This window comes from Ruditapes philippinarum, unplaced genomic scaffold, assembly GCF_026571515.1.
Source record: "Ruditapes philippinarum isolate M1 unplaced genomic scaffold, ASM2657151v2 ctg1360_1_1_1_1, whole genome shotgun sequence".
NCBI classification, from domain to species: domain Eukaryota; kingdom Metazoa; phylum Mollusca; class Bivalvia; order Venerida; family Veneridae; genus Ruditapes; species Ruditapes philippinarum.
In genome coordinates, this window is record NW_026860762.1 from 225948 (window position 1) to 236797 (window position 10850).

General features: G+C 37.5%; 1 protein-coding gene across 3 annotated transcripts in view; it reads right to left on the reverse strand.

The window, feature by feature from the left end:
* LOC132713318 (uncharacterized) overlaps positions 1-10455 on the reverse strand; it is a 190645-nt gene extending 180190 nt beyond the window's left edge. For 2 of the 3 annotated variants that reach the window (XM_060695852.1, XM_060695853.1), the window contains exon 1: positions 10327-10413. The gene's annotated coding sequence lies outside the window, so the exon portion shown is untranslated. Of the gene's footprint in view, positions 1-10326 lie in introns of all 3 variants that reach the window. The other variant, XM_060695861.1, reaches the window with a different exon arrangement.
* Between the last annotated feature and the right edge of the window lie 395 nt (positions 10456-10850).

Sequence of the window (10850 nt, forward strand, 5' to 3'; positions counted from 1 at the left end):
CATCCAAATATATCACCTACAGTGCGGGTGATATCACTATGTATATGCCAATTTGTGTATTGTATATCATCCAAATATATCACCTACAGTGCGGGTAATATCACTATGTATATGCCAATTTGTGTATTGTATATCATCCAAATATATCACCTACAGTGCGGGTAATATAACTATGTATATGCCAATTTGTGTATTGTATATCATCCAAATATATCACCTACAGTGGGGGTAATATCACTATGTATATGCCAATTTGTGTATTGTATATCATCCAAATATATCACCTACAGTGCGGGTAATATCACTATGTATATGCCAATTTGTGTATTGTATATCATCCAAATATATCACCTACAGTGCGGGTAATATAACTATGTATATGCCAATTTGTGTATTGTATATCATCCAAATATATCACCTACAGTGCGGGTGATATCACTATGTATATATGCCAATTTGTGTATTGTATATCATCCAAATATATCACCTACAGTGCGGGTGATATCACTATGTATATGCCAATTTGTGTATTGTGTATCATCCAAATATATCACCTACAGTGCAGGTGATATTACTTATGTATATGCCAATTTGTGTATTGTATATCATCCAAATATATCACCTACAGTGCGGGTGATATCACTATGTATATGCCAATTTGTGTATTGTGTATCATCCAAATATATCACCTACAGTGCAGGTGATATTACTTATGTATATGCCAATTTGTGTATTGTGTATCATCCAAATATATCACCTACAGTGTGGGTGATATCACTATGTATATGCCAATTTGTGTATTGTGTATCATCCAAATATATCACCTACAGTGCGGGTAATATCACTATGTATATGCCAATTTGTGTATTGTGTATCATCCAAATATATCACCTACAGTGCGAGTAATATCACTATGTATATGCCAATTTGTGTATTGTATATCATCCAAATATATCACCTACAGTGGGGGTAATATCACTATGTATATGCCAATTTGTGTATTGTATATCATCCAAATATATCACCTACAGTGCGGGTAATATCACTATGTATATGCCAATTTGTGTATTGTATATCATCCAAATATATCACCTACAGTGCGGGTAATATCACTATGTTTATGCCAATTTGTGTATTGTATATCATCCAAATATATCACCTACAGTGCGGGTAATATCACTATGTATATGCCAATTTGTGTATTGTAATTTGTATATCATCCAAATATATCACCTACAGTGCGGGTAATATTACTATGTATTTATGCCAATTTGTGTATTGTATATCATCCAAATTTATCACCTACAGTGCTGGTAATATTACTATGTATATGCCAATTTGTGTATTGTGATATCATCCAAATATATCACCTACAGTGCGGGTGATATCACTATGTATATGCCAATTTGTGTATTGTATATCATCCAAATATATCACCTACAGTGCGGATAATATTACTATGTATATGCCAATTTGTGTATTGTATATCATCCAAGCCCTCTTATGGAAGTAGTTTATATGTTAACCCATTGCTTCATGAGCATTTTGTGAAAAATGGCTGTTTTCATTGAAAAGTCTCCCGTTACAAGTTCAAATTGCTATAATACTATAAAAACTGCTTCAACACTAATCAAACTTGGCACAAATGTTGACTGGACCATTGCCCTTGCAACAACATGCTCAGGCTTAAATTTTCTGTTACCATGGCAACGAGGGGACATCTCAAAATTGCCAAAAATCACTATTTTGCGTTGATTTTTTCCATCATAATTGATTTCAAAGTGCTGCAACTTCTCAATGGATTGAGATAGAGTCAAATGCTTTTCAGCGTTGGTTACACGTTACCTTATGATCAATCTGAGGTCATTTATAGCCTCTCACAAGTCCAAAATTTTCTTGGCGATGAGGGGGACTCCGCCCCCCTTCAAACCCCCCAAACAGAAGGGGGCATATCCCCCTTCTGGCAACCCCCTGATGTATCTTTTGGTTGGGGGGCCGCGCCGAAAAAGTGGTCACTTTTTTTAACAACATTTCTCAAACAAAAACAAGTGTTGGGGGCCTAAATAAGGCATTTTTTCACCATTTGAGACAAAAAAGGGGGGGGGGGGTGAAAAAGGCGTTAAAAGGCGTGTATATGAAGTAATGGGTTAACAGAAAATGATGAAAATACTTGAAATTACCCTAAATCGCGTTTTTCCATGTTTAAACATGGCCTGTCATATAAATTTGAAGAAAAAATGTTGTTTTGTAGATTTTTTTATTTTTTTTATTAACCCATTGCTTCATGAGCATTTTGTGAAAAATGGCTGTTTTCATTGAAAAGTCTCCCGTTGCAAGTTCAAATTGCTATAATACTATAAAAACTGCTTCAACACTAATCAAACTTGGCACAAATGTTGACTGGACCATTGCCCTTGCAACAACATGCTCAGGCTTAAATTTTCTGTTACCATGGCAACGAGGGGACATCTCAAAATTGCCAAAAATCACTATTTTGCGTTGATTTTTTTCCATCATAATTGATTCAAAGTGCTGCAACTTCTCAATGGATTGAGATAGAGTCAAATGCTTTTCAGCGTTGGTTACACGTTACCTTATGATCAATCTGAGGTCATTTATAGCCTCTCACAAGTCCAAAATTTTCTTGGCGATGAGGGGGACTCCGCCCCCCTTCAAACCCCCCAAACAGAAGGGGGCACATCCCCCTTCTGGCAACCCCCTGATGTATCTTTTGGTTGGGGGGGCCGCGCCGAAAAAGTGGTCACTTTTTTTAACAACATTTCTCAAACAAAAACAAGTGTTGGGGGCCTAAATAAGGCATTTTTTCACCATTTGAGACAACAAAAAGGGGGGGGGGGAAAAAGGCGTTAAAAGGCGTGTATATGAAGTAATGGGTTAACAGAAAATGATGAAAATACTTGAAATTACCCTAAATCGCGTTTTTCCATGTTTAAACATGGCCTGTCATATAAATTTGAAGAAAAAATGTTGTTTTGTAGATTTTTTTATTTTTTTTATTAACCCATTGCTTCATGAGCATTTTGTGAAAAATGGCTGTTTTCATTGAAAAGTCTCCCGTTACAAGTTCAAATTGCTATAATACTATAAAAACTGCTTCAACACTAATCAAACTTGGCACAAATGTTGACTGGACCATTGCCCTTGCAACAACATGCTCAGGCTTAAATTTTCTGTTACCATGGCAACGAGGGGACATCTCAAAATTGCCAAAAATCACTATTTTGCGTTGATTTTTTCCATCATAATTGATTTCAAAGTGCTGCAACTTCTCAATGGATTGAGATAGAGTCAAATGCTTTTCAGCGTTGGTTACACGTTACCTTATGATCAATCTGAGGTCATTTATAGCCTCTCACAAGTCCAAAATTTTCTTGGCGATGAGGGGGACTCCGCCCCCCTTCAAACCCCCCAAACAGAAGGGGGCACATCCCCCTTCTGGCAACCCCCTGATGTATCTTTTGGTTGGGGGGCCGCGCCGAAAAAGTGGTCACTTTTTTTTAACAACATTTCTCAAACAAAAAACAAGTGTTGGGGGCCTAAATAAGGCATTTTTTCACCATTTGAGACAACAAAAAAGGGGGGGTGAAAAAGGCGTTAAAAGGCGTGTATATGAAGTAATGGGTTAACAGAAAATGATGAAAATACTTGAAATTACCCTAAATCGCGTTTTTCCATGTTTAAACATGGCCTGTCATATAAATTTGAAAAAAAAATGTTGTTTTGTAGATTTTATTATTTTTTTTATTAACCCATTGCTTCATGAGCATTTTGTGAAAAATGGCTGTTTTCATTGAAAAGTCTCCCGTTACAAGTTCAAATTGCTATAATACTATAAAAACTGCTTCAACACTAATCAAACTTGGCACAAATGTTGACTGGACCATTGCCCTTGCAACAACATGCTCAGGCTTAAATTTTCTGTTACCATGGCAACGAGGGGACATCTCAAAATTGCCAAAAATCACTATTTTGCGTTGATTTTTTCCATCATAATTGATTTCAAAGTGCTGCAACTTCTCAATGGATTGAGATAGAGTCAAATGCTTTTCAGCGTTGGTTACACGTTACCTTATGATCAATCTGAGGTCATTTATAGCCTCTCACAAGTCCAAAATTTTCTTGGCGATGAGGGGGACTCCGCCCCCCTTCAAACCCCCCAAACAGAAGGGGGCACATCCCCCTTCTGGCAACCCCCTGATGTATCTTTTGGTTGGGGGGGCCGCGCCGAAAAAGTGGTCACTTTTTTTTAAAAACATTTCTCAAACAAAAACAAGTGTTGGGGGCCTAAATAAGGCATTTTTTCACCATTTCAGACAACAAAAAGGGGGGGGGGGTGAAAAAGGCGTTAAAAGGCGTGTATATGAAGTAATGGGTTAACAGAAAATGATGAAAATACTTGAAATTACCCTAAATCGCGTTTTTCCATGTTTAAACATGGCCTGTCATATAAATTTGAAGAAAAAATGTTGTTTTGTAGATTTTTTTATTTTTTTTTATTAACCCATTGCTTCATGAGCATTTTGTGAAAAATGGCTGTTTTCATTGAAAAGTCTCCCGTTACAAGTTCAAATTGCTATAATACTATAAAAACTGCTTCAACACTAATCAAACTTGGCACAAATGTTGACTGGACCATTGCCCTTGCAACAACATGCTCAGGCTTAAATTTTCTGTTACCATGGCAACGAGGGGACATCTCAAAATTGCCAAAAATCACTATTTTGCGTTGATTTTTTCCATCATAATTGATTTCAAAGTGCTGCAACTTCTCAATGGATTGAGATAGAGTCAAATGCTTTTCAGCGTTGGTTACACGTTACCTTATGATCAATCTGAGGTCATTTATAGCCTCTCACAAGTCCAAAATTTTCTTGGCGATGAGGGGGACTCCGCCCCCCTTCAAACCCCCCAAACAGAAGGGGGCACATCCCCCTTCTGGCAACCCCCTGATGTATCTTTTGGTTGGGGGGCGCGCCGAAAAAGTGGTCACTTTTTTTAACAACATTTCTCAAACAAAAACAAGTGTTGGGGGCCTAAATAAGGCATTTTTTCACCATTTGAGACAACAAAAAGGGGGGGGGTGAAAAAGGCGTTAAAAGGCGTGTATATGAAGTAATGGGTTAAAATAAAGCAAATATTACGAGAGAGCGTAAATCTCCAAGAAAAAAGTCGTGATGGTCATGCGATAAAACAGTTAGTGTTACAGAATAAATACTCGGACTTCACGGGCTGGTCTGAATCTGAATGTATACACTGCAGAACCTTCCGGTATGTACGCAGCGGACTTTACCAGCTGGTATCAGCGCATGGGGCGACAAAAGGGTCAATCATGGAAATTTATCTCGACGTTCCGGTATGTACGCAGCGGACTTTACCGGCTGGTATCAGCGCATGGGGCGACAAAAGGGTCAATCATGGAAATTTATCTCGACGTTCCGTCTCGATTAATTTCCTATGATTGACCCTTGTTGTCGCCCCATGCGCTGATACCAGCCGGTAAAGTCCTCGTATATATTCTATACATGGCTGACAAAGCGGAATCACCTTAATAATCATACCCCATACAATAGGACTAGCTGTTGCAATTATTAATCAATATTATGAATTCATTTAAGGAAGAGCTTAATAAAAGTCTAATTAATGTGTGTTGATATTGAAGATTATTAGCACTCAGCGCGTAGTTGTTGATGGAGCAACGTCCGACCCAGCACCCGTTATCAGCGGAGTCCCCCAGGGAAGTGTGCTCGGACCCATAATCTTCCTGGTCTTCATCAATGACCTGCCACTTCATGTCACGTCCAAAGCCAGACTCTTTGCTGACGACTGTGTGGTATACCGGGAAATCAACACTGAAGAGGACTGCCACGTTTTGCAGGATGACCTGAAGAAGTTGGCATTGTGGGAGAAACGCTGGGGCATGAGTTTTCACCCAGAGAAATGCAGTATAATCAGGGTCCACAGGAAGAGGAACCCCATCATATACCCGTACTTCTTGAAGGGCCACACACTCGAGATAGACTCGATAACCAAGTACCTCGGAGTCCATATGTCTGGAAACCTCTCCTGGAATCAACATGTTGACAAGATCGTAAAGAAGGGCAACAGCACACTCGGCTTCCTTCGACGCAACCTGCGCATCAGCAATGAACAGGTCAAGAGCGCAGCCTACATGTCACTCGTGCGACCAGGCCTTGAATATTGCTCCACCATCTGGAACCCTTATACCAAGGACCTTACACGCAAGCTCGAGATGGTCCAGAGGAGAGCTGCAAGATATGTGACGAATCGTTACCACAACACAAGCAGCGTATCCTCAATGATCCAACACTTGGAGTGGGAGACATTAGAGTCACGACGGACCAAAGCCCAGCTGACCATGATGTTCAAGATCACCAATGACCTTGTGGACATACCAGTCAGCGATTATCTCACCCCTGCCCCAAGCTGCACTAGAAGTGACCACTCAAAGAAGTTCCATCTACCATCAACATCTACATCGTACTACAAAAACTCCTTCTTCCCTCGTACAGCCACGATATGGAACAGCTTACCTGCCTCCCTGACTTGGTATCCTTCAAGCAGGGGCTATCAGCCCTCACATTCTAAGTCGCCTTAGGGGCCCAGCTACAAGTACCCACTAGTGATATCCAAGGCTGTGCCGGCAGCGGCCACCGTAACCGGAGAGGTTTGGGTTGAAGAGGCGAAATATAGCTGGCCATACTTTTTGTCTATATCTCTATCTTTGTACTATCCAACCTCTTCTTACTTTCTATCATTTCTTGTATATTTCTTTTTCTTGACCTAGCACCACCCGTCGCGTCATAATCAAGTGTGATTGCGCCGACGTACAATGTAGATGTATCGTGGACTAACCAGTTCTCAAACCTCTAAGCATTCAAGAGGTCTTATAATGTGAATAAAAATATATCTTTATAAAAATTCTTTACATATGTACACTTTAATCTTTATGTAACATTTCTGTAAAATTTGACTGAAATTCAACTATTAAAAAAGCTCTATTTCCATCTTGGAAAAGCACAACCCTCTGTTTTAAAACTAACATGGCCTCTTAAAATAAAGAACCTAATCTCAAACCCCTTCAAGTATCTCTAAAATTCTACTGTTTAGTTTAGCCAACGAAGTGATTGTTATATGACTATCACATGACAATGAAGTACCCTACACGATGCAGTTACCTGCTTTAAGATATTTTGTCTATAATATTCATTTTCATAAATAGTTAATGGTGTATTTATTGGACTTACAAAGGTAATAGCAATTTGTATAAAATTACGCTAAGTAATAAAATATGTTATATAAATATTTGTCCCTATGCACTGTTTTCATTTGACATCAGCAGACATGTCTGTCAGAAACAAAGCTTTTATGCACACAAGTTCAGGACATCATAGTCATTTCTAGTAAAAAAATAACAGCAGATATATGAAAGGTTTGAGAATAGGTTGGGTGTGAGATTAGGTACTTATACGATAGATGTAGACGCGGAAATAAATTTCCCCAAAATCCAACTTTCGTTTTCAATTGATAGCGAGCTCGACGAGCTGGCCCGAAGGGCCTGCTCGCAAAGCGAGCTTTACGGTAACGCGAGTACCTGCTAAGTGATGGTTTTGAAAACTTTCGTCCGAGTTACCGAATTGGACACATCGCAACCTTTCGAATTTAAAGATAACGATAAATACTGAGTAAATCTGACTGAAAACGGATGTGTAGACTGGTCACCCGCGCACGTCTATGGGAACCATAATTGGACAGGGAACCAGAATAACGGAAGCTGCCGATAAAATATCGAACGGAAATGAAAATTGAAGGCGCCATTTTGTTTGAAAAATCTGATAAATTAAAACAATTATTTGTTGAATTTTGTTGTGAAAACTATCTAGAATGAAAGAAAATGGTCTAACTAAGAAAATGAATCCGAACACCAATATCTTTTATTCAGTCATTAACGCTGTACAGACGTTTAAAGTATTGTTTACATGACGTCACAATGTAGCACCAAAACAGCACGTGCAAAACAAACAAATCAAGTACGCTATTTTAATGTCGCAAACGTTTTAAGTTTTACATTTATTTCACTTTTAACAATCTTTATTTCGCTTGAAAAATTATAGATCTAGAGTGAAATAGAATAAACAAAATTTTATCAACGTTTTCAAAACTCGTTATTCATTTAACGACAGGGGCGGAGCCATATTTAACAGAGTACGTGTAACGTCACACGCACTCGTCACTGCATTTGAAATAAAAATGAGCGATTATTTCATATTATTTCATGTTAAAAGTACATCCAAAGGGACCCGGCACAGTGTTGGGATAGTGTAAAAAAGTAATTCTAGAAAAAAAATTATACTTTATATATAATATATAGACAAGGGGTGGAACTCGCCAAATCGGCCGAACGCCCCTAGTCCAGTATAAGTCCTTCTTGCGTAAATTATATAAAGCTATATATCAAATTACAGCTAAATGACATCACTAGACGTTGACAATTACATTACTGTCCCAACTTAAACCGTTTTTGAACAACAAACCGATATTTCGGATGACACATCGTATTTTTGCTAGGTCGGACACAACTGTGCAACCTGTCCCCACTCGATTTTCTACGTGTAAAAACGCAATTCCAAACCATTACATTATATCAACCCGCAATAAATCGATAATACAAAACAAAAGAAACAACTTACCGCCGGAAATTGATTTTTAAAATGTTTTATAGCGTCTGTAAACAATTAATTCCTGAATGTGAAAATGAAAGTTGTAATCAGCATCCATTGGCTATCACGTGACCAATTTAAAACGGATTATTTCATTGGTTGATTGAAATACAAAGCATTGCTGGGTCACAGAATCGTCCAATCAAACGATGTCTTACAACCGTTGCCGAGTATGTATCATGGCTTCAAAAAATATTTTGACGGAAGAGAAAAAAAAAGAAATGAATGTTTTCTATAACTGATTGGTTTTGGAACAAATTTCCAGCAGTAAGTTGTTTATTTTGTTTTGTTTTATCGATTTATTGTGGGTTGATATATTGACATGGTCTGGAATTGCGTTTTTACACGTAGAAAATCGAGTGTTGACGGGTTGCACAGTTTTGTCCGACCTAGCAAAAATACGATGTTTCATCCGAAATATCGGTTTGTTGTTCAAAAACGGTTTAAGTGGGGACAGTAATGTAATTGTCAACGTCTAGTGATGTCATTTAGCTGCAATTTGATATATAGCTTTATATAATTTACGCAAGAAGGACTTTGAAATTTTGACTTATACTGGACTAGGGGCATTCGGCCGATTTTGCGAGTTCCACCCCTTGTCTATATATTATATATACAATATATATATTTTTTTAAAATTACTTTTTTACACTATCCCAACACTGTGCTGGGTCCCTGTGAGTACATCGAGCTCGCTTTGACATTAGTCCTATAAATATGACGTCGCTTTGAGATATTTTTGCTTCTGGGCAAAGCAACGTCATATCGAAATTGCTCAAAAACCCATAGCATGTTCCGCCAGAAAATCGGGCGGAACGAAAAACAATGAAGACAGCGTGTATTTACATAAGTTTTGACCTATTTGAACAAAACTAAAAAATAAATACCTTTTGTCAAAATAATTAAACTGTCACATCCGAAAAATCATGATTAAATCCTCTCATGTATTTCAATTCTTTTTACAGCCGATAAACAAATGGCGGCCATAAAGTGCGCGAAATCTGATTGGCTAATTCAAATGCAAGCGTTTAACTGAGTCAGAACAATCTAACGGAATATTTTTTTAACGAAATAATTGCCCATGCACCGTCAGTGTGTTCGAATATATTTTTCCGTTCAAAAATTTTGAATCAGTCTGTAAAGCACCTTGCTTAACCAGTATGGCTGATAGACAAAAATAGATTGATGTTTATATTTTATTTTAAATTGATAAGTACATTGTTTGAGAGTTTTTGTGTATGATTGAGCATGAAATTGAAAGAAAAGAAGATAAGCTTTTGAATAAAGCTTAAAAGACAAGACAATATACATTTTTTGATTTTTTTATGATGCTATGCGTTTTTGAGCAATAACTATTAGACGTCAGGCTTGACCGACATAAACTATAAGAAGCCTGTAACGTCTAATATATTGGACTAGCTTTGACATGTTTGAGGCTTTGCCTTTTTCATATTAAAACATTGGTAATTTACCTTAGCGAGTTAATTGTTTTTGACTTGTTATGTTAACATTTCATTCAAGTAAAAAATAATTTACCTATTAGTTACAAACTTTTCAAGATACTTACCGCAATTTCTTCAAATTTTGAGAAAATATTATCCGGGGCTATTTTCCGCCATTCTCTTCAATTTGACAGCGCATGCGTACAGTAATCTGGTTCCCTGTCCCATTTAGTTCCCATCCAAGAAGTGCGCAGGGGACCAGTCTGATGCGTACTGTAAACGAACACTACTAAATTATAGAAAGATTTCACAACACTAAATATTTTCCTACACTTTCTTTAGTAAAAAAGGTCAAAGAAACATCTGGAAGAGACTCTGCAAACTATTATCATAGGCAAAATTGTGCCGTTTCTTTAGTATGAGAAAATAAAAGCAGGCTTATATCATTTTTTATCATCTAATTTTAATTGAATAAATTTGAATGAAGGCTCTCGCACACATAACACCACCTAAATCAGTATATTCAATCTATGTTAACTTAATTATTTCAATCCTCTAGCACCGTCTAAATCAGTATATTCAATCAATGTTAACTTAATTATTTCAATCCTCTAGCACCGTCTAAATCAGTATATTCAGTCTATGTTAA